At 50.8% G+C, this 22842-nt stretch overlaps 3 long non-coding RNA genes across 5 annotated transcripts; all 3 read left to right on the forward strand.

The window, feature by feature from the left end:
- The first annotated feature begins 14609 nt into the window (after positions 1-14609).
- On the forward strand, positions 14610-16016 carry LOC140690743 (uncharacterized). 2 transcript variants are annotated; one of them, XR_012066021.1, is made up of 4 exons: positions 14610-14682; positions 15000-15171; positions 15745-15828; positions 15966-16016. It is a non-coding gene; the product is annotated as an uncharacterized lncRNA (long non-coding RNA). The 2 variants fall into 2 exon arrangements; XR_012066022.1 differs by lacking the exon at positions 14610-14682 and having other exon boundaries at positions 14973-15171.
- Positions 16012-17712, forward strand: LOC140690742 (uncharacterized). The gene is made up of 3 exons (XR_012066020.1): positions 16012-16078; positions 16298-16386; positions 17464-17712. It is a non-coding gene; the product is annotated as an uncharacterized lncRNA (long non-coding RNA).
- A 165-nt stretch (positions 17713-17877) lies between these two features.
- LOC116277827 (uncharacterized) lies at positions 17878-22543 on the forward strand. Of its 2 annotated transcripts, none has more exons than XR_012066008.1 (4): positions 17878-18018; positions 18537-18725; positions 21080-21204; positions 22450-22543. It is a non-coding gene; the product is annotated as an uncharacterized lncRNA (long non-coding RNA). The 2 variants fall into 2 exon arrangements; XR_012066009.1 differs by lacking the exon at positions 22450-22543 and adding an exon at positions 22342-22403.
- Positions 22544-22842: the final 299 nt, after the last annotated feature.

Consider the following 22842-nt stretch of genomic DNA (forward strand, 5'->3'; position numbering starts at 1 on the left):
ACAAGGCTGATAAACCACCCTATTCCAACATCTGATTTTGGGGCTCTTCAAAACCCGGGTAAGGCCCCGCTTCATAAAAGACGGGTCCTCCACCTGCCCTTCCCAGGGGTTCTGGGAGGCCGCGGCCACGCAGGGCTACCCGGACTCGCGGTCCAAGCCCCAGAGCCCGAGGGGGAGGAAAGCCGGAGGCTGTGCCCCAGCCCTGTCCCCCCGCCCCAACCCGCTCCCCGGCACCACAGCCCTCCCCGGCCGCCACACCAACCCGGATCCCACCCCGGTCCATGTCCACTGGCCCCGCCAACGGCGCGGCCGTACGTTTACCGTCTGTGAGACGCCGTCCCAGAAAGGATGTCGGCCGCCGACTGACGCGGCCAGAACTAGTGGCCCGGCCAAGCAAGCCGCCATCCCCAGCAGCAAACACCGCCATGGTCCCGGGCAGCTGCACACTTCCGGAGCCTGCTGCCTGCCCCAGAAGCGCACGCCGGCCCGCGAGGAGCGCGGCGTCTGTATCCATGGCAACGCCGCGGGGCCCTCCCCTAGCGCTTGCGTCTGCGTCCTCCCGAGGCTAGACGTGCGAGGGCAGAACTTGCGGAGCCAATGGGAGCCAGGGCGCGGCCAGGACGGGGGTGGGGGGAGGCTTATGGGGCAGCTGGGCGGGGCCGGGGCGGGCGGGGCCGCGCGGAAGTCCTCACCTGAAGGTGGCACCGGCCGGAGGCTGGGGCAGTGCTGCCACCAGTGGGCGGGGCGGCGGGGCGGCGGGGCGGGGGCACCCTCACCTGTCTGTGTGCGGGGCTCAGCCTGGGCTCCGCGGCCTCCGCTTGCACCGGAAGTGGACCCAGGCTACCGGTGGGCAAGATAGAGGACTGAGCCCAGGCAGGCACGGCTGGCCAGGAAGGGCACCTGAAGTGCAGATCCGCCAGGCCGGCTGCCGGCCTTGAATACGCCCTGCTAGGCAGTTTCCAAGAAGACGGGATCTGTCCCAAGAGGGGAGGTAGGGCAGGGTGCCAGATGCCTGGTTGGGTGCGGTCTTACAGGAGAGCCACGTTGAGAGGGTGCAGAGCAGCCCCTGTGTTGGCGGGGCTAGGAATTTGGGTTATAGGGTGGGGATGATGTTTGCCATGCCCTGTGGTCTCCCAAAGAACTCGCACCCCCAAGCAAAGGACCCTGCTCCCTCCACCCTTCACTGCATCCCCTGCCTTCCCCAGCACCACCGCCCCTGCCCCCGGAGTGTCCCATGACCTCTCCCCACACCAGGCACTGTCCCTGTTACAGGTACTTATCTCCTGGTGGTTCCAGCCCAAGGGTGGGGGCTGTATCTGATCAGTTAGGATGCCTGGAGCCTTTGTATGAAACCTCAGACTATAATGCAGGCGTGCACAGAGGCGCCTCAAACAGGATTCCCTGCATTCCCTCCCCACCACGCACCCACAGCGCAGCTGCCACACCAGGCCAAGCCTGTCGGAGGACCGCTGTTCCCTCTCCCCCTGTCCCTGATCAAGAGTGCACCGCCCACACTGCTGGGTATTTAGTGGGCCTTAGAAGAGCAGCTGGTATTTTCATGGACAAATATTTGCTCTATTGGGAAGAGTTGAGTGCAAAGGGGTGTAGGGTATGCCTTTTCTGTTGTCCTGGAACTGGTGACTAGGATGCAAACTTAAGTCAAAGCAGTTTTTAGAGAGAACCGCAAAATATCTAACCCAAAGATCACTGTTCCCCAACAAAGGCAACACCACCTGGCGGGTGGGATCCTGGTCCCTCTTTCTGGAGGTTGGGCTTTGCACCCTCCAGCTGGGACAGAGCCCGAAACAGCTCTGAACACGCTCCAACAGGCTTTCCCAGCACAAATTGCCTTTATTTTGAATCTGGCTGAAGGAAGCAGCTGAGAAATCTGGGTAAACCTTCCTGGGTGTAACCATGCCTTTTGTGCTGAATGAAAGAGCGGCTCTCCACATGCTTACATCTTAGAACTGATTGTGTGTCGAAGCCTTCATGCATGTAGCATGTTGGGAACAGCGTTTCATGGTGAGGGGAACTATATAACTTACATGTGTATGGGGAAGCCCTCACTCCAACAGGCTTTTCCTGCACAAACTGCCTTTATTTCGAAATTGGCTCTTGCTGAGAAATCTTGGTAAGTGTTCTTAGGTGTAGCCATGCCCATTATGCTGGATGAAAGAGCGGCTCTACACTTGTTCACATCTCAGAAATGAATGTGTGTTGAAGCCGTCATTCATGTAGCGTGTTGGGAACACAGAATTTCGTGGTGAGAACTATGTAAATTACATGTCTATGATGAAGAACTCGCTAGAACCGGGTATTCCAGCGCATACTGCCTTTATTTCGAAACTGGCTTCTCAGAAGCCTGTGGTCTCCACTGCAGGTCTGTCTCCAAACCCAGGGCCAGCATGGTGACTCTGCTCCCCCTGTCTATTCTGGAAGGTCTAGGTGTCCTCCATGGCCCTTCCACCATTGTTTTTTTTGGAAAACTCCGCAGATGTAATGGGCCTGAGAACAGGAGAGCTGGATGCCAGAAGCCACAGCCCAGTGTGTGGCTCCTGGGAGGGGCATCTCCTCTCCGTGGGCTCTGATCTAACCTCCCCTCTCCCCCACCCCCACCCCTCTCCTCCTGCATTTCCTGATTGATCCCTGGATAATGGTCCATACCAGGAATGACCTGGGAGAGATTTTATGAGTCTTTAAGTGGAAAAAAAAGAAAGAAGTCTTTAGACAAGTTTCTGAAAGTAACTTCCAGCTTTACCGGGAAAGTCCTCATTCCAATGTTTAAGGCTAGTTGACAGGGTTTCAAATTGCTTAACCACTCACATCTGAGCAAGTGCTACCTCTCTCTCCAGCTCCCCGCAGCATCCACCTGTGGCAACTTGGCCAAAAAAAGGCAAGAAAGCTCTTTCCCCTCGCCAGCACCAGCGTGGATTTGGAGTCAGTGGAGGCTGAGAGAAAGGGCCCCTCCCTGAGGTTTGGGGGGCCTCCAGCCACAGCCAGAGGAGCGGGGGTTATCAGAGTGGCCCAGCAGGGAAACCAAGCAAGGCCACCTGGCCCAAGTCTTCCCTTCCCAGAGAGCCCCATGAACTGCTTTGGGCCACACTCCCCATTTGGACCCCCTGCAAAAAGGTACCACGGGAGCCACACCTGAGAAGGCAGAAGGACAGCCCTTTAGCCTGGGGTCCCTGCAGGTGTGTCCTGTGAGACCTGTGGCCACATAAGTTCCTTGTCTCTCCAGGTCACTGAAGGGACTGTGCTGGGCATCTTGGTGGTCAGGGACATGGGAACACCTCTAAATTCTGAAGAAGGACAGAGAGACTCTTCCTGGAAGCAAGGATTCCAGGGAGACACCTTGCCCAGAACTGGAGGACTGTGTCCTGAGTAGACCCCTGGGAGGCAATGTGGGGCTGTGGGGTCCTCTTATGAGAAGGGAGCAGGTGAGATTTCTGGGGGTGGGGTCCTGCTTTGTCCAGACATGTCCTTGTGTAAGACTCATTTACAAACACCTCCAAGTCCACCTAGGGGTGGCCCCAGAGGTGGGGGTAGAGGAGGAGAGTGAAGGGTGCAGACTTAGGGGCCCCCGAGCCACCCAGGGAGCCAAGGGTCAGTGGGAACATCTTGGGAGCCTAGTGCAGGGGTGGAGGACGAGCACTAAGAACATGCCAAGTCATGCAATAAAGTGACCTGTGACCACGAGACACAGGTGGCCGTACACCAAAAGAGGCAGATAGAAATTTAGACCCAGGATCTGAGAACCTTGAGAGGGGCTGGAGGGTCCCAGGAACCCTCAGGAACAGCTCTTCTAGGGGCACAGACATCCCAATACACACATTTCTCATGGAAGCTTTTTGGGGTGCAGAGTGAGTAACCAGGATCCTGAACTTAGTATGGAATCCCACCCCCTTGTTCATCACGGTTCCTGGCAATAAATTGCTGTCATTTGTCCCTGGACATGCACAGGGGAGCTGACTGCTGTGGGGGTCACTGCAGGACTAGAATCTTCTGGTGTGTGCTCTGTGACCACAGAAACCCAGGGGGATTTCTCAACGGGAGAACCTGGAGACCATGCCTGCAAGGACCACCCTCATGGGATGGCCAAGGAGCTCGTGGTACCCAGGTCACCAAGTGACGAAGTTGTGGGGTTGCCTGGGGTATCCTGGGGGCATGTAGATTTCTGAGGTCAGCACGTGGGCCCAGCACTGCTGGATGGTCTGCACAAAGAGGGGCCTGCCCTCCTGATGATGGCTCTTAACACCTGCAGGGAAACTGCTCTCAGGGCTCCTGGAGGTCCATATTGAGAGTGTCCTGCCAGCCTTGTGGGGTCACCTTCCCCTGATGCAGAAGCAGACCTCTCTCCCTTGAGGCCCAGGGGACACCTGGCTCAGGTCCCACCTGTGTGCCCTGGACACGCAGAGCCCCAGAGCTCTGGCACAGCCTGGGGTGTGGTCGTGTCCGGGCAAGAAAGGCCCTGGGAAGGGGCTCATTCAAGGGCAGAGGCCACTCTGCAGGGATGCTGGACCTGGCAGCAATGCACTGCTTCAGTACTCCCTTGGGTTGGGTTTCCAAGCTGTGGGATGGAAGGGCCTCTCCTTCCTGCGGTGCAGTCAGGGGAACTAGATCCATCGTCAAGGTCAGCCCTGAAAATGGAGGCTACGCTACCTCCATTCCTGGAAAGAAAATCAGTCCCCTCCAGTCCAGGTGATTCAGAAAGTCATTCAGCAATGTTCGGGGCCCCCACTTTAGGCTTTGAATTAGAGCTGAGTGGCTTAGGAGGCCAGATCCCTGTCTGTGGCTCCAGGAGCAGGCTTTCTGCTGGGGGACAGGATCCTCACAAACACCTGTGTCTTTGTGGGACACTCCCCTCTGACAATCTGGGAGGCAGGGTGCGGTTGTGGGAAATCGTGTTTACATGAGCAGAGGGCCACCATGTGGTGACGGCACAGGAGACTGTGAGAATGAGTCCCACAGCCTTTCTGGAATCAAAAAACTGGCAAATGTGAAAAAGTGCATAATTTGTTTTATTGAACAGGCTGCTTATGTACGTTTGGAGGACCAGGTTCAAGGACTCAGCATCCCTCCAGGACAATAGCCTCAAGAGAAGAACAGACAGAGCAGGAGGAGATCTGGGGTTTCTCCCAGGAATGAGGTGGAACAGGGATTTATGCAGATTTTCAAGGAGTCCCCGACCACTGAGCATGGGGTTACAGCCCCACGAGACCCCTGTCATGTTTGGCTTGGGCTCTGGCTCTGGCCTACTCATGTATTCTTCCAGCAGAGTTCCAGAAACTCAGAGGGTGGACTTAGAGGGGCTGCGTTTGGAACCTAGTGAGGAGGTGGAGGGTCCTTTATATTGAGTCCCTTCATCCTAATCACCGTAGCTGAAGCCCAACACCCCCCAGGCCCCTATGGTTGCCGTGGAGGGAGAACAAGCTTGGCAGGCGACCTAGGGGTCCCACTACTGTGTCCTTCCCTTGTCTTCGTTCCCTTTCACCGCGGAAGGTGTGATTGTCTCGTGTCATGGTGGCCTCCACAATGTCCCTCCCAGTAATCTCTCTTCTCCATCAGGTGGGGTTCCCAACCCCGCTCAGCCTTCTCTGCATGGATGCTGAAGGACCAGTCTCACCTGAATTTCTGAGCTTGAGCAGTAAGGTGGAAACAAAGAAACCAATGGAAACAAAGAAGCAAGTGATTGTGACAAACTTCCCCACCACAGAGAAGCTGCCCTGAGTCGAAGGGAGAGTGTGGGCATGCCCGTTTGTTTCCTGTCTCCCAGTGCTCTTAGCTTTCTTATTGCCTACCTGAATGGTTACAACAAAATGATCTGCAAAACTGAAAATATTTACTCTCTCGCTTTTACAGAAAAGGCTGGCCAGCCTCTGGTCCGGTACCAGGCAAGAGATTGGAATTCCTTTCCAGTTTGGAAACATCTTGGCAGGCCCAGGTTTGCAAAGGTCTTTAAGAGTAGTTACGGAGTTTTGCTTTTAAACTTTTTTACGGCTGTATATACTTGTGAGATGTGGTTGTGATGTAAAATTCTGAGCCGGGATTTTCTCAAACTGTTTCTCACTTCTTATACCAGACATTCCTAAATTCCAAGTGGAACTGCATATTAAGGAAGCCATGGAATTTAGAAAAAGGATACAGATTTCATTTCCTTTTAAGCATCGATGTACCTCCATCATGGCAGTATTTGTTATGTGTTATTGATAGGGGAACTAAGTAGTAAACAGATTAATAGAAAATAGGGGATTTTAGGTACACAGGTTCATCTTTTCAACGTTGTTTGTAATATTTGCAGTTTAAGATGACCATTCCTGAGAAACAGGCAGCCTCTTAAAATGAAATAGCATTTCCTCTGAACCATAATTAATTTTTATTTTGTAGACAGCAGGAAGGGTAATAACACATGACACATTTGGGGACATCAAAGAGAAAATGTAACTTTCTGGGAGCTCACTCCCCCGCCTCCCCCTGCCCTTTTTACTGTCCCATTCTCCCTGGAAGGCTCTTTCTTATCTTCTGCTCATGGCTCCAGTAACTCTTTCTTCCTCCTTGTTCCTCAGCTGGTAAGGTTAGTTTTCTACTTTGAACAAGCAAACAAGCCATCAGAAGAGAAATTTCACAAGCAACTCCCAGCACATCCGCTCGCCTTCTGATGTCTGTGACCTCACTCTCAGTGCCCCACTGCTTATTAAAATTGGCATCGAAAGCCAGTTCCTCCAAAAGTCCCCGAGGCCCCATCCCTCCCATCTTCTCTGGGTTGTCACTCCCAAAACCATCCTCTCTTTCACTGCCTCATCTATTTTGTTCTCCTGCTAGTTGGCACCATCAGTATATAAACGTCCATCCTCTTAAACAAACAGCACTCCTTGACCCTAATTCACCCCCACCAATTGCCACCCTGTGTCTTTGCAGCAAATCTTTAAGGAGTTGTTTAAACTCACTGTCTGCATCTTCTCTTGAGTCATCCACTTTTACACCCACTCTGGCTTTTCGCCTGATCCCTCGCTCTATGGAAACTGCCCTGTCAAGGCCATCAGTGACCCCATGTTGCTAAATATAGTGGTCAATTTTGACTCCTCATCATGCTTGGCCCCTCGGCAGCAATTGACCCAGCTCTTCCATCCCTCCTACCCCGTGTTCCTGCTTCATTCAACCTCCAGCCCATCGCTCTGTCTGTTTCTGCTTTTGGCCTGCTGGCTGGTCCTTTGCCAATGTCTCCTGTTTTTTCCAAACATATACTGTGGGTGTTCCCCAGGGTGGGTTCCTGGGCCTCTCCTCTCTCTCTCTGCTATTCCTTTGGTGGAAGCAACCCAGCCTTGGAAATTGGCATGCCATCAATTTCTCGATTTCTCCAAAATTCCCTGATTTCCCCTTTCCATCTGAGCCTTTATCCCTGAGACTCACATCACATTCTTTTCCTTTCATTCATCTTGCTTTCTCATTCATACATATGTTCTACAATGTAATTACTTTTCCAAATTTTGAATCAGTACATATATATCATGTAAAATGCTCAAATATGTATTATTTCCACTAAGATGCTAATTCTACCTTAGAACATTTCTGCACTTCTGTATTTATGTGAAAAAAGCGAATAGTATTTCTACAAGCCTCATAGTTAAACACTGTGTTAGTTTGGGGCTATTATGTAACATGAAATAATGGTACATGAACATAGTCGTTTTTCATTTATTTTTATGTAACACCGAGATGAGGTTTTTGCCCTGAAGACTGGTTTTATTGAAGTTTTACCTACGTTACGGACAGTCAGTTTATGTGAAAGCCCTCATTTCTCCCCTTTTTTGATATATGTTCCATTTGGCTATATATAACATATACCTTGGCATGAAACAAAATTCCCAAATCATTCACATAATACAATTAATATGTTTAAATTATATTTTTTAGATGTTAAAAAGAAAAAGAAAACAGATTCCTCTACCTATTAGGCACTTCTGTGGCAATATGTAATACACCCCTTAACCATGACATTGAAGAACTGAGATGATACCAGCCCCTTTCCACCTGCTCAGCCCCACCTTTTCCCATCCCCTGTGGATGGAGAGGACATCCCTCCCATTGTCCAGGCCCAGATGTTGGAACCATGTCCTTTCTCTCTCTTTCTTTTACACTCACAGACAGCAAATCCAGCTTGTTAGAAAATTCTGGATATTCTGTCTTAATTAAATACCTGCTCTCTGCTCCCCGCCCTCCTAAGAGCCACCTTCAGCCCTTCCTGGTTACCAATAGCCTCCTGCTTCCATCTTTGCTTTCCTACAATCTCTCATCCACACAGAGTCAGAGGGAGCCTGTAAAAATATACATTGGGGGTGGTGGGTGTAGCTCAGTGGTAGGCCGCATGCTTAGCATGCTTGAGATCCTGGTTCAATCACCAGCACATTCATTAAAATAAATAAATTACCTCCCCCCAAAAAACACAAACACAAAAGCATAAGTTGGACTACATCACCCCTCCCCTCAAAACTCACTAAACGGGTCACCATGTCATTAGGAGCCAAAGTCGTCACAAAGGCCTCAGGACCCGGTGTGCTCTGCCTCTCTGCCCACACTCTCCCCCTCACTCTGGGGGCCTCTGGCTCCGGCTATTCCTTCTTCCTCCGGATCTATTCTGCTTCAAGTTCATTACTCCGTGAGATCTGCCAGGATTGCCTTATTCCCTCCTGCCTGCCTCCCACCCCACCGCCATCACCCGAGTTTGCTCATATCACTCTTTTTTAAAAATTTTTCCAAACTCTTGCTACCCCAACATGCTGCCTGTTTCCTCTGCTAAAATCCTGAGCCCCCAGTGATGGGGAGTCATGTCTACTTTGTTGACTGATAAAGCCCGAGAGCCTTGGGAACGGTCTAGTTAGGAGATTCCCGTACGTAGTAGGAGCTTATACACATTTGCTGAATGAATGTAGATGCCCTGGTCCAACCCGATGGAGCACTTCTGTGACGTGCTCAAAGAATAACTCTCCTTTCCACCTGAGAGGGGGTGACAACTTCCTTGGTGATTAAAGGCAAGAATTTTTTGCTTTATGCTGTTAACCTTAGGCGGGGAGACTGGGGGATCTTCATATATATTTTTAAATTTGGTTCACTCTGCTGTTGGTCTTTGGTCTCTGTATAATTTTGAGAAACTCTTTATGAGTGATCATTCTTTGATCATATTGAACAGGTTCCAGGGGGAAGGACCAAGCCTGTCCCATCAGCCATCCTATGTGTCATGTCCTGGGACCCAGTGGATGCTCAGTATGTAAGTGAACCGACAGGAGTGAGTGAAGAGATGGGAGCATCTCATTATTGTGGCGGCTCTCTGTCCAATGCCTTGAGATTTGGGGAAGTGTTTACGAGTGCAGAAGGGAGAGGTCAGGTCCTCTGTGCTTTTCCTGAGTGCCCTGGCCTTACCCATTCCCCCAGCCCCCTCTGGGCAGCCAAGCCAAGGAGCTGGGCCACCAGGGGTTGTGCTGATCAATAATCCACCTTCACCCAAGTCCGGGGGTAGGTACACATTGTTGTAGTCACTGGTGTCAGGTCCTTGGAGGAATTCCTCACCGAACTATGTTTTGGACCTTTTATTTTTCTCTAGAACCTCCAGCTGAAGAAGATTGTCTTAGACACATGAAAGTTGAGGACACCTTCTGTCCCCTCGCAACCCAGGTGGGGCTGGGAGTCTGCTGTTTCTATAGCCGGTGAGCTCGTGTTGATTTGGGCATCCCTGTGCCTGAATTCCTGCAGTACACTCGGTGGTAAGGATGGGGGTGCCTGGCAGGGAGGGAAGCGGGTCGGGAGACTGTGCTGGGCTGATATTAACCTGGGGTGAGCGGGAGCCTGCTGATGCATGTCATCTCGGGGCAGGGAACTCTCCACACTCAAGAGGGGTTCCCACTCCCGCAGGGGCCCTTTGATCAGGGTGCTGGGCTGTCAGGGGACCACAGGGGTCCCAGTGAGGATTAGGGTGCCTTCAGGCAATGGGAAGTGTGGGGTCCAGCGGCAATTGAATTAACTGTGCACCCAAACCCAGCCCCCACCTCTTTCAGCCTGTTTCCTAATCTGCAAAACTGGAATGCTATTAAACATCTCGCGGGGTCGTTGATGGGCTGGGACAGACTAGACAGTCAGGAGCTGGAATTCCTCTGTCCCCTGATTGTTTGCCTTCTTTCTGACTATTTGCTCTCAGAAGCTCAGTCTCTCTGTCTCTCGCTCTTTCACTTCTAACTTTCTCTCATGCTCTGGTTTCATTTGATTTCCAACCACCGACCCTCCCCTTCGCCAATCCCCAGATGAGTGAACTTGATTTCTATGTGTCAGTTCCAAATTCCCAGGAAAGATGCTCTGTCACCCTCTGGATCTGTTGTCCAACCCATGAGTTGTGGCCAGAGTAGCGAGTCCCTCTGGGACCAGCAGATATTCTCTGCCCAGCCCGCAGCCACCACTGTGGGAGCACATAGCTCTCCGTGGAGGAAGTACTGGCTGTGACCTTGTGTCACTAAGTGTGAATTTATGTCTTCTCTTGAACCACCTTCATTCTCCTAAACAAAGATGAAAATTAAACACTCCCGGGATTTGTGTCATGGAACACTCAGGGTGGGGGCTAATGGGGCTGGAATCTCTGCTGCATTTAAGGGGCTACAGTGAATCCCCAATGAGAGCCTGCAAAGGGAACAGCACCGGCCCCACCCGGCACTTAGGACGCTGAGTCTGCGTGACGTTGAGCCAGGCTTCTGACCACATCTCAGGGGTCTGGTCTGACCAGTTAGCCTTTGAAACCAACCAGCTTTGGATTCCTCAATCCCACCCTGAGGTTTTACCTGAACCATCAGCTTCTGTATCTCTGAAGACAGATGATGAGGAACCTTCACGTAAGCCGTTCGCACAGCCCTGTTCAGGCCTTTGTGCTGCACGGTCTGCCCGGCGAGCTGACCGAGGTTGGTATTTTACTGATGTTAGAAGTAGTCTGGTTTCCCGATGTACTGTTTCACTAAGCAAGCAACAGAAGCCACTTCTCGCTGATAAAAGCAGAAAAGGGACATAATGAAAAGATACTGGGAGGGTGTGTGGAGTGGCCAGGACCAGAGCCAACCCAGGAGCTGTAGGAGGTGTTATGGAGCCCCAGGCACCAGGCTGGGAGGGGTGCTACCGGGCCCCCTGCCGCCCCAGAAGGGACCCCCTCCACCCGACCCTCCACCTCACTCACTGCAGGTTCATGTCCCGGCAGGGCCAGGTCACACTGAAGCCACCAGCACACACCTCAGTTGGGGAGCTGGCCCCGTCTGAGCTGCGGGAGTGCCTGGTGTGGGGAGAGGCCCAGTTAGAGGAAGGCGGTTCCTCTACTGTTCCGAGTTAAGGTGCAAGTCAGTGCCCATCACTCAGGAGAGCCGGGCTGGACGGACATCATTGTGGTGACTAGGCTGTCTGAGTTCACTTATCACTTTCTATGTTTGAAGGCCCTGGAGGGAGAAAAAGTGAAGGTTCTAGTACTTATTTTGTGTTTCCCACGTACCAGGTGTGGTAAGCAAGCCACTTCAGACAAGGCCCAGAGCAACCACGTAAATAGGCCACAGAGCAAGTCATGCAGTCAGGCCTCTGTGGTCCCGAAACCCGTGTCCCCATCGGCTCCATAGTTACCAGTGGAAACTAGGCGGATTTATGGGACTGTGTGCTCCTGTGGGGGCTGGGATATGTGTGTTTAAGTCCACATCTTCAGAAACTCGGCTAGAACCACAGACACTGATTGCACAGAGGCAGAGGAAGGGAGGATTCCAGCCTCTGGTCCAGCTCGTGTGGAGCTCAGAAGTTCTTCCTCCTGTCCTGAAAACAACACCAGATCTGAGGGAGCTGCAAACCCACTGCTCTTCTTAGATCCCAGAAAACTGAGGGGGAAAGCTGCTCCCAACCCAGAGAGGTTGCAAAGGGAACAGCGGGCAGGCTTGGAGAGTCACAGCTCCCAAGGCAGAACCAGCTTTTGTAAGAACCCCAGGGGCAGGCAGATTTAACAGCTCCCTGAGGCCAGCAGGAGGCTCAGTGTGGGGATATCAGAGTGTAACAACTCCAGGGGGCCAGTCAGAGGGGCCCCATGCTCTTTTTCATGTATTTTACATCCAGGACCGTGTCCTGTTCTCAGAATGAAGGTCAGAGGATAACTCCTCATGCTTCCTGCCTGGAAAGGAGAAAATAACTGTATTGAAATACACCCAGAACATTCTGTTTCATTGGGGGAAGCTGTTTTTTGTTTGTTTGTTTGTTTGTTTGTTTAATGAGAAATAATTTTACCAGAGCCTAACCAACCTGGGAGAAGGGAAATCCCTTCTGTGTCACCCAAATTGGGGTGGGGGGAAAGAGACACACTTGTGGAGGTCACAGCTCAGGGCACAGGCTCAATGAGAACTAATCACAGGACTGCAGATGCCCTGCTCTGTCCCGCTCCCCCAACATCTTACCTCCATGTCAGTAGGGCCCGTGTGTAATAACAGGAATAAAACTAAAAGAAGTAAATGTCTCAGGAGTGTCTAGGGAAAACCCAAAGACAGCGGGGAGATGAAAACAAGGACACACAGGCTGTTTTAGCCTCTCACACAATTAGCTGTAGCAAACTACACACAGCCCAGCCCCAGTAGATAAACAGACAACCTCACAGAAGAAATTATTTATTTTGGTTCTCTTACCCAGTGCATTCCATGGTGCATCCTCGCCTAGAATTGAGTGGAAGCAAGTCCATCTCAGAAGGGACATAACGGAAGAGGGATGGCTTCCCAGACTCTGAGGGACAGAGACAGCACCAGCCTGGGTTAGAGAAAGGTGAGGGGTGGGGTAGGGTGTGGGCTGCCTTCTTCCCCAAATAAGGAACCTTCCTGAGGCCAGCACAGGAGGAGGGAGGGCCATGGGGTAGAAGCAGCCAGACTTCATCCTGAGAACTGATGGGATGCCTCAAAGGGACCATTCAGGTGCCCAAACTGGGCCCTGAGTGTGGGAACCAGTCGGTCTGACTCAGAGCCCAGGACTGAGGTGGGCGCACAGCAGGCCGGTCTTACTTGGCCGGATCCATTTCACTTCTCCGAAGCCCTGTGTAAAACATGAAGCGTGGACGGCCTGATGAGCACAGCTCTGACCTCAAGACCGGTTTCAACTCCTCTCTTTCCAGAGAACAGCATCTCTGAACTCGTCCTGGGTGACCTCACAGAGATCACCCTAGTGGCCCAGGCTAGTGACCGGGAACATGTACCTTCCTGCAGGCAACCCCTGACGTCCACTGATGCATCATATACTGGCAAAGAGTGAGTCCCTGTGCATTGGTCTAACAGCAGAGACTCTGCCAAAGGCCCAAGAGGTGGTGTGTGGGACATGCAGGGGTGCAGGAGTGTAAGCAGTGCAAAAGTGTAACTGGTGACAGGGGTGCAGGGGCTGTGGAGGGCGCAGGCATTTCAGGGGATGTGGGGGTGGAGGGATGCAGAATTGCAGAGTGTAGCAGGGGTTCAGAGGTGCAGGGAGTGTAGGGATGCAGGGAGGTGCTCAGGGACGTGGCCAGGATTAGAAGGCAAGTGCACATCCTTGCAGTCAGCCTGACCCAGGCAGGCTATTGCAATGCTTTGGGGCGGCGGCAGCGGCGGTGGGGGTGGCCGTTGGGAGGCTGCCCGGGCAAACCGGTCGATTTATTCTCTTCCCTGCAGCCTGGCCTGGGGTGGGGATTGGCCGCCGAAGATTCGCCAGATGTTGCACTCCAGGTAAGCTTGCTCCTGGTAGGTGGGGCGGTTAGGTCAGCGGGCGGCGGCAGCGGCAGAGGGGCGGAGCGGGGCTACCCCTGGCGAACGGGTGGAATAGCTGCCTTGTCTTGGCTGCTGGGCCTGGGAGCGGACTCTGCTTCCCCAGGTCGCCGGACACGCCTGTCCCACTCAGCTTGCTGAGTGCGGAGTGGGGGCGGGGCCGTTAAGTTCCGGGGCCCACGGGGGGAGGGGGGCTGCCGCGGGGGAGCCGGTCAATTCTTTCCGCTCTCCCCGGCGGCGGAGCCAGGGGCGGCTTCTACTGCCCTAGTGGCGGGACGCGGGTCTCCAGATGAGCTTGCTCCTGGGAGGAGGCGGCGGAGGCGGCAGGGGCAGGGCATGTGTTCCAGGGAGCTGCTCCATTACTTCTCTCCCCTCGGCCTGGCTTGGGGGCGACCTCTGCCGCCGGAGATTTGCCTGAGGTCCGACTCCAGGTGAGCTTGCTCCTGGGAGATGGGTGCGGTACGGTCAGGGATCTGGTAAGTTGGTGGCTGCGGGGATAGGGAGGCTGCCCCTGGGTAGCTTGTGGATTAGCTCCATGTCTGCACCACGTGGCCTGCAGGCGGCTTCTGCTGCCCCAGGTCCTGGGACACCCCTGTCCCAATTTGCCTGCTGGGGGCGGGAGGCAGGTTAGTCAGGGTGCAAGGGTGGCGGGGGTCGGAGGCCTGCAGCGGTGGAGCGGGCCCATTTACTCCCATCTTCCCCGCGGCTCGTCCTGGGGGCGGTCTCTGTTGCCCTGGGTTACGGGACACGTGTATCCTAGTCAGCTTGACCCCGGGAGGCGGGCGTGATACGTTTGTGGTGGTGGAAGCAGCGGCGCGTTTTCCCATGAAGCCGGTCCATTTGCTCCCATTTCTCCTCATGGCTTGCCCTGGGGGCGGTCCCTGTTGCTCCAAGTTCGCCGGACGTCCATCTCCAGGTCAGCCTGCTCCCTAGAGGAGGCCACTGTGAGGTCAGGGGGCAGGAGCGGTGGCTGATGCGGGGGGATGGGGATGTATTGGGGAGTTGGTAGATTGGCTCCCGTCTCCGCGATGGCCTGGTGTGGGAGTGGCCTCTCCTGACCCAGATCAGCAGACACACCTTTCCCATTCAGCCTGCTGGGGAGGGGCTCCCTGGGCGGTGCCTTTAAGGTGCGAGGGTGGTGACGTCGAGGGTAGAGGGCCTGCAGGGCGGAGCTTGTCAATTTGCCCTTCTCTTCCCCGTGGCCAATCCTGGGGGCGTCCTCTGCTGCCCAAGAAGCCCGATGCCCATCTCCAGGTCAGCTTTCTCCTGGGAGGCGGGCGCGATGAAGTCGAGGGGAAGGGGCAGCCAGCCGTCGCAGCTGCCTAATGGGGCCACTTCTCCTTTCCCCTGACCTGGCCTGGGGACGGCCTCTCCTGCCCAAGATTCGCCTGACACACCACACCAGGTCAGGTTGCTCCTGGGAGGTGGGTGCGGTGAGATCAGGGGGTGGAGAGGAGAGGGTTACTGCCTATTGCGAGCTGGAGGATAACCTCCCATCTCTCTGGAGGCCTGATGTGGGGGCGGCCTCTGCTGCCTCTCGTTCCCAGGTCACAAATCTCAGGGTCATATTGTCACGGGGGTGCGTTAAGTTGGGGGGCGGCGGGGTGATGGTGAGAGTATGGGGCCTGCCTCTTGGGAGCTAGTGGTTTAGCTCCCATCTCCCCAGCAGCTTGGCCTGGGGTCAGCCTCTGTTGCCCCAGGTTGCAAAGCACAGTTTCTCTGACAGCTTAGCCACCGGAGGTGGGCAGGATGTGCTGAGGGGACTGAGGCAGCCACCAATGCAGCAACGGAGGGGGCTGTCCCTGGCAAGCTGGTCAATTTGTTCCCATCTCTACCTTTGCTTCCCTAGTTTCGCAGGACGTCCTTCTCCAGTTTATCCTTCTCCTGGGAGGTGGGCTCAGTGCATGCAGCCCAAGGTCTGGGCTCTCCCCTTGGGAGGGGAAGAACTCTCTTGTTCTCCTTTGTCTTTATTCTTCAGTGAAGGGGTTACTTGGCCCAATTCTTAATCCTGAGAAAGTGTAGCCTGTGTTATGGAAGAGCTGCTGGACAGTGTGCTTTCTAGGTGGGTTTTCACATCAGCTGATGCCCCAGGCAGACATGGAAAGCTATTACTCAGAGCTTCTTAGTGTGGAGTTGGGGGATGGCCCTGCTGTCCTCACCATACTTTTTAAAAATATGTTACTTCCCTCTTTTTCCTAGGTGACATTTTAGGTTATTGGGTCACAGATTGCTGGCACACCCATCCCTGTTTTCAAACATCTTTTAAACTTGGGTGAAGTGATAAGTAGGGGAAGAAGATGATTTACTGAAAGGTAAGAATACGTAAATTTGCATTAAAGCTACCTTCTGTCAATCTTTCTCAAATGATTTTTGTTGGATTCAAAATCAACGACCTAGTGAATGTTGTACTCTTGTGTAAATCATTGATCTTTACATCACATTTGTTGAGTGGTCAACGAGATTTGTTTAGTAGCTTATTCCTGAAAGGAAAAGCTCAGGCTTTTGATAATTCCTTGTCTAATGTTACCCAGGCAGTCACAGTAGAAGACACAGCTGATATAAAAGTCCCTCACCTGCCTGAACTGCAAAGCTTCTGGGATTACCGATTCCTGAAATGCAGGTGACTCTTGATGATAATCTGGGGGATGGTTTATATGATCAGATTCTTCCAGTCCTGTAAATGGGTTCCGTGGCCCCAGCCCCGGGAGAACTGGTCATAAGGGCCATATCGTGAGGGGTGGGATGGGAAGGCAAGGTGTAAGAGCTGGAATCACTGAGATTCAACACTCGCTAAACACAGACTCCAGAGCCTAGTTGTTCTGTTCTGGATTTGAGAGTTTGTTCAGACATGATTCTTGCCTTTAAGGAGTCACTGCCTGGGTGGAAGTAACCTTTACATAAATCTGAGGAGGATGGAAATTAAGTAGATGGGCTGTTATGGTTCTCAGTGTGCCCAGGCTTGCTCTTCCAGGCACTCATTGGACTAACGAGAGTCATGTTATTCACTCATTCACTGATTTATTACCCTTGAACTGATCATTTGTCCCACAGTAAGTGAAACAAGGGATCAGGAACCTGAATTTTTTCCCCTCTCCTATCACTGATTGTATCTGTCAGTCGGGCGCCCTGCGTATGCATTGTGAAATGGTGGTATTTCTTGCCCAATGGGGCTGCACTGTCAGTTCTGAGAATCAGGGGAGACACGTGGGTAGGAAAGCACCCTGACACACATGGCCCCCCCACCCCGTGAGACAGCATTGTCGATGCTCAGGTGACCCGATGTAGACCGCGCTGCTAAACCTGAGCATGGTTAGTGATCTTGGTGGCTATGAAAATACAGACTACCGGTCCCTACCTCTGGAGGCTCTGAGGGTGTGTACCCCAGAATTCTGCATTTTTAAAAGGACTTTAATTCTGGTGAAGATGATCTGAGTGTCCCACTGAGAAACACTGGTGTTCGAGGCACCAATATTGAGGATTCTCAGGGAGCGATGTCTTTTCAGGATGGTCCTAGGGCCCTCACTTGAGACTTTTGCCTTGGGTTTAATTGTATGTGTTCAGAAGTGATGTCTCTCACTTCCAGTGCTTGTAAGCGTGCTCTGTGCAGGGATTTACTCTCAGTAGATGGCAAAAACTATGATTCTTCAGGTCACCGAGCTAGAGTGTGAGCGATCTTTTATTTTGGTGTTCTTTATAGCAATGCAGAGTCTCCCGAGAAGAGATTCAGACTTAACAGCTTTGTGTCAGACTTTGGAAGACCGCTGGTGCCCAAGGTGTTCTCTGGCAGGGCAATGACGAATCTAGGTCCCTCTTTCCCTGCTACATCAATGAAGTGGACCACTTGGACAAGGCCAAAGCTGGTATCTCAACCATTGCCCTTGACAGTGATATTCGGCTCCAGGAAGCCTTCAGATGCAGCAGGTGGCCAGAGGAGGAGCTGAACAGGCTCATGAAATGTGACATCCCCAACTTCATCAATACAGACCAGAACTCTTCCGTTGGGGAAGATGATCTCCTGATTTTGGAACTACCGATTGTTCTAGAAAATAAGCCATTTGCTCAGACCTCACACAAAGACTTGAATTGAGAAACGTGCTTTGTCAAGTGCCTTTCTGAAGATGTGAAGTCTGTCTTTGTATGGCAGGAATTGCCCTTTCACAAAATTGTATGTGTTTGTGTCTGAGAGAGGGAAATGGAGACAGACAGAAAGACAGAGACAGAAGAGAGCCCCCTCAGAAGAGAGCTAGTTAAGGTGAGTTTTTGTGCCTTTAAAAAAAAATTTGGGGTTTTGGGGGGAACAAAATATTTACACTGTTTCATTCTCCTACTGGGAAACCTGGCCCCATCCTCAGTGTCAGTGGCCTTGAATGGGGTTGGCACGGTGCGTTTCATCTGGCGCTGTCACTACCACGCTCTGCCTTTAGCATGTTGCTTTGCCTGTCAGGGCTGCCACCCTTTTAACCTTAAGGCTAGGAGTCTGGGGTAGATGATCCATCTCAGCTCTGCTGTTTTGAAAATTCCTGATGGCAGCATAAACCAGGCCCTACCTCCTGTCTCTTGCTGGGGCACCCCTCAGGTCTGTGCCTTCTACTCAACCCTTTACTGAGCCCAGTTCTATCAGAAGCCCAAGTGCCTACCGGGATGGAAGGAGACTTGTCTCTCGTGGTCACGGTGGCCGACATTTCCATTGGTTGTGCTGAAACAGCTCTTTTGAGATCCCCTGGCCACCCTTGCTCAAACCTGAGGACAACACTGTCGTTTCTTTCCTAGGAGGAGGATCAATGCATGGTGCACTTTATGACAATCCTGTCCCCAGGAATGCACGGAAGTTTTTCAGCTGAGTGAGGGGAGGTGCCTCTGTGTCCCTGTGTCCCTGTATATCTGTCTGCTCACACTACCCTGCCACCGGCTACTGAGCAAGAAAAGTGCTATTCACCATGCTGTGTGTTTTGCAGATGTGTAGGTGATGGTCGTCTGGCTCGTGTGTGTGGGCTTGGAGCTGGGATGTTGAAGGGCTTATAAATACCTCATCAACATGTATTCAAGGTGGCCTGGTGCCACACAGACTTGATTCATGAAGGCAGTAAGCCTGAACACTGGTTTCGAAACAACTTGGTTTTGATCAGTCACACTGCATGCATGACTCGCTGCTAATCTCTGGGTGGTTTTTTCATTTTAGATTTATTCACCCAGTGTCTTGCTTAAGCTGAGAAATACTTTTATTTCACCAGGATATTCTCTGATCCTTTGTTTTCACACATCCAGTTTTTTAATTCCTTTAAAAATTGTTCTGTGTTTATAATGCCTCCTGATTTCTATCATTTCTAGTTTCCCTGTGGCCTGAGCCATGCACCAGATTTTGTGTAGGAACTGTTCCACCAAAAGGAATCCCCTTGCTATAATATCTTTTGAGGAAAATATTATTCTTTAAGGCTCTAACACTAATTCGTAGAACAAAGCATGGAACATTTCTTGTAGTTAATACATGTTCATGCAAAAAGAAACTTGATATTTTCATTGAAGAATGTTGATTTTAATAACTTTTACTAATGTGAATATTATTATTCATAATTTAAGTAACCAAATAAAACCACAGTTATTTATTATTAAGATTAAAAACTATTTAAATGGTCTCTCAATTAGAAGACTGAAGTGTATTTAAAAATGGAAAAATACCCATGATGACACCATCTTTTTTATTAACTAAATATCAAGAGCTGTGCAGGGTTATGATTTGACCACCTGCAAGCTGTCAAGTTAGCATGAGGTAGTTTGTGGATGCTGCCAGAAGACAGGAGACTCCCCCAGGATCAGAGACTAAGGACTTCCTGCCAGCACAGCAGACAGCCAGTGGTTCATGTTCATGTTGGTTCCTGAGTTCCTTTCCTATTGCTGTTGTAACAAAGGACCACAGACTCAGTTGTTTAAAGCAATACACATTCATCTTCTCACTGTTCTAGGGTGCAGAAGTGCAAAGTTAAAGTCAGTGGACTAAAACCAACGTGTGGCCAAGGCTACGTTCCACACCGAGGCTCTTGGAAGGGATTCATCTTCCTACCTTTCCCAGCTTGCATAGGTGCTCATACTCCTTGGCCCAGGGCCCTGTGTCACTGTGACTTCTGCTGCCACTTCACATCTCTGTCTCTGACCAATCTGCCTCTCTCCTCTAAGGACCTCCGTGATGACGTTTGCTTTCCCACAGTGATCTGCCATCCCAAGGTCCTTGACAGTCACACCTGCAGAGTCCCTTTTGCCATGCACAGTGACATATTCCCAGGTTCTAGGGATCAGACCGTGGACATATTGGGGGCCATTATTCTGCAAAGTTCTTCCCTTTGGCTCCACTGGTTCTTGTTCATCCCACATGCAAAATGCATCCACCTCATCCCAACACCCTCCAGAGTCTCATTTACTACACCATCAACTCAAAGTCCAACATGTAGTCTATGTATTATCAGCTCAAAAGCCTAAATAGTTTCATCCTCATCGCCTAAGTCAGGCATGAGTGAGACCCTGGGTGTGATCTTCTCTGCTCAAAATCCTGCAATGGCTTCTCATTTCACACAGTGAAGAAGCGAGAGTCCTTATGGTGACCTTACAGGTTTCCTCCCCCTCCCCAAGCTGAGCTCATCTCCGGTTTTCTCCCTGGCTCACTCTGCTCCAGCAACACTGGCCTCCCTGCTGGCCCTTGGGGACATCAGACTTGCACCCACAGGCCTGTTGCCCTGGCCGGTCTCTGTCAAACTCATATGCTGAAGTCCTAACCGCCAGGACTACAGAACATGACCCCATTTGGTAATAGGGTTGTTGCAGAGGTCATTGGTTAAGAAGAGGTCATTAGGGTGGGCCTTAATCCAGTATGACTTGTGTCCTGATAAAAAGGGGCAATGTGGACACAGAGATACGTGTACATGGGAGATGACGTGATGAAATGTGGAGAGAAGACTGTCGTCTCCAAGCCAAGGAAAGAGGCCTGGACCAGCCTCTCCCTCCCAGCCCTCAGGAGGAACCAGCCCTGCTGACACCCTGCCTGCAGACTCCCCACCCCCAGGGCTGTGAGACAGTGAGCCTCTGTAGTTCCCGTCACCCAGTGTGCGGTGCTGTGTTAGAGGAAGCTCAGCAACTAGCACCCCCTTCTCAAGGTCCTCAGTGAGGCCTGCTCTGGCCATCTCATTTTAAACTGGAAACTGCCTTCCCCTTGTCTCTGCCCCAGAAACCCCCTCTCCCTGATCATATTATTTCTATCACCTTCTAGAATACCATATATTTCACATGACTGTCATGACTGTAGTTTATGTTCTGCTCTTCCTCAGTCCTACAGGGACAAGGATCCTTATTTGTTCACTGACGGACCTCAGGTGGCTTGACCAGTACCCGTGGCACAGCAGTCAATACAAATTGGCCGGATGGAAGGAGGGATCGTTCCTTACATTCACAGGTGAGAGAACGAAGATTCCGGGGGATTGAGTGTTTTGCTCAGGCACAGAGCTGGTAAGTGTCAGGCCAAGGTGGGTTTCAGGTACCTATGAACCTGTGGGAGTCTTGAGTGATTCCCTTTCCATTGATTAGTATTTCTCAGGTGTCTCTTTTTCTGGCTCTAACTTTTGACTTCTTTCTGGTATTCTTCTAAGCTTTCAACCAGTTTTAAGTTTTAATTCTGCTTTGTCTCAGGTAAACAAATGGAATCTGTAAATCTTTTAACTCATTATTTCATCTAAATACATTGTGATTAGAGATGATGTTGTATTTCTGGCATCTTGTTTTGTGATTTCTATTTGCTTTGTGCTGCTTTTCTCCTGCCGGTTATATCCCTTGCAGTCATGGTTAAGAGCATGGCGTGTAGAGGCAGCCTATCTGAGCTTGGTTCCCTCCCTTGCTAACCATGTAACCAGGATATGTAATCCCTTTGAGACTCACTTTCTTCATATACAAAAAGTGGTACTATCCACCTCAAAGACTGTGAGCATTAAGTGATAAAATGGATGGAGAACTTAGAATAGTGACCGGCGTATTTTGCATTCTTCATTTTGACTTCTTTATTTTTATTCTCTTTTTAAACAATTACTTTAGAGATTACTGTTGAATTTTAATGAACACCCTAGATATTGAAGATTAAAATGTTACTTAACCCATACATTGAATTTTATATACCAAATGATATCTGTATTTTGTTTCCGTAAGTTCTGTTTAGCTCTATAAAAAAATTGATCTGCTTTCTTTTACATGATGTCCTGATTGTTCATTATGTTACATAAGATTCATTTTATCTTTTAATGATTCAGTCATACTTATTTTATGCTCTCTCTTAGATTGTTTCATAATTTTAGGCTCTGGAATATTAATCATCCTGTGTTTTACGGTGAGCTCTTTCTTCCCTGTGGCATTTATTTTCTTCTGTTTATAGTTGTGTGTCTGTGTGTGTGTAGAGTTGTGGGAGTTTCTCTATAGTGAGTACAATTTTTTTCCTATGATTGTCCCTTACATCCTGGTTTATAAAGTTTCCCTAGAGAACAATTTTGTGTTGCTTATCCTAATGCTCCAGGTGATATGTTCAACCTTGAATTATATTTTTCAGTTTGGGAATTCCGGAATCTTAAGTGGAGTATCAATATGGATTCCACATTCATATAAAGCAGAGGCGTGGAGATTAGATTTTTTTAAAGGAGATTTTGTTTTTCCCTAGAGAACCGGCTGTTTCACCCCTTTCCTGCGTGCACAGGTGGAGAACTTTGAGTCTTCCTTTCAGTGAAGAGTCAAGTCGTCCAACACGTCTTATGCAGAGGTTTCTATAAAGGAAGACTTCTACATCTGGTATGGACCCTTTTTCTTAATGGACATTGTATCCCTATTTATGTGCAGATGAAAACCCCTTCCCTCCAGGGTGCTGTGGCATCAGCTCACAAGATTACCATTTTTGCGTTAAGTGTCCTCTTTTTATTGTCACCTGGGAACTTCTCTCGTTATCTCTGTGTTACTTTTGTTGTTGTATTTTATACTGCATTACTGAAAGTTTTACTTAAAAGGGATCCTAATTAGCTCTGTTTACCTGTTTCCAGAGCTGAAAGCTTCAGTTCTA

The sequence above is a fragment of the Vicugna pacos genome, chromosome 31 (assembly GCF_048564905.1).
Source record: "Vicugna pacos chromosome 31, VicPac4, whole genome shotgun sequence".
In the NCBI taxonomy this organism is placed as follows: Eukaryota; Metazoa; Chordata; class Mammalia; order Artiodactyla; family Camelidae; genus Vicugna; species Vicugna pacos.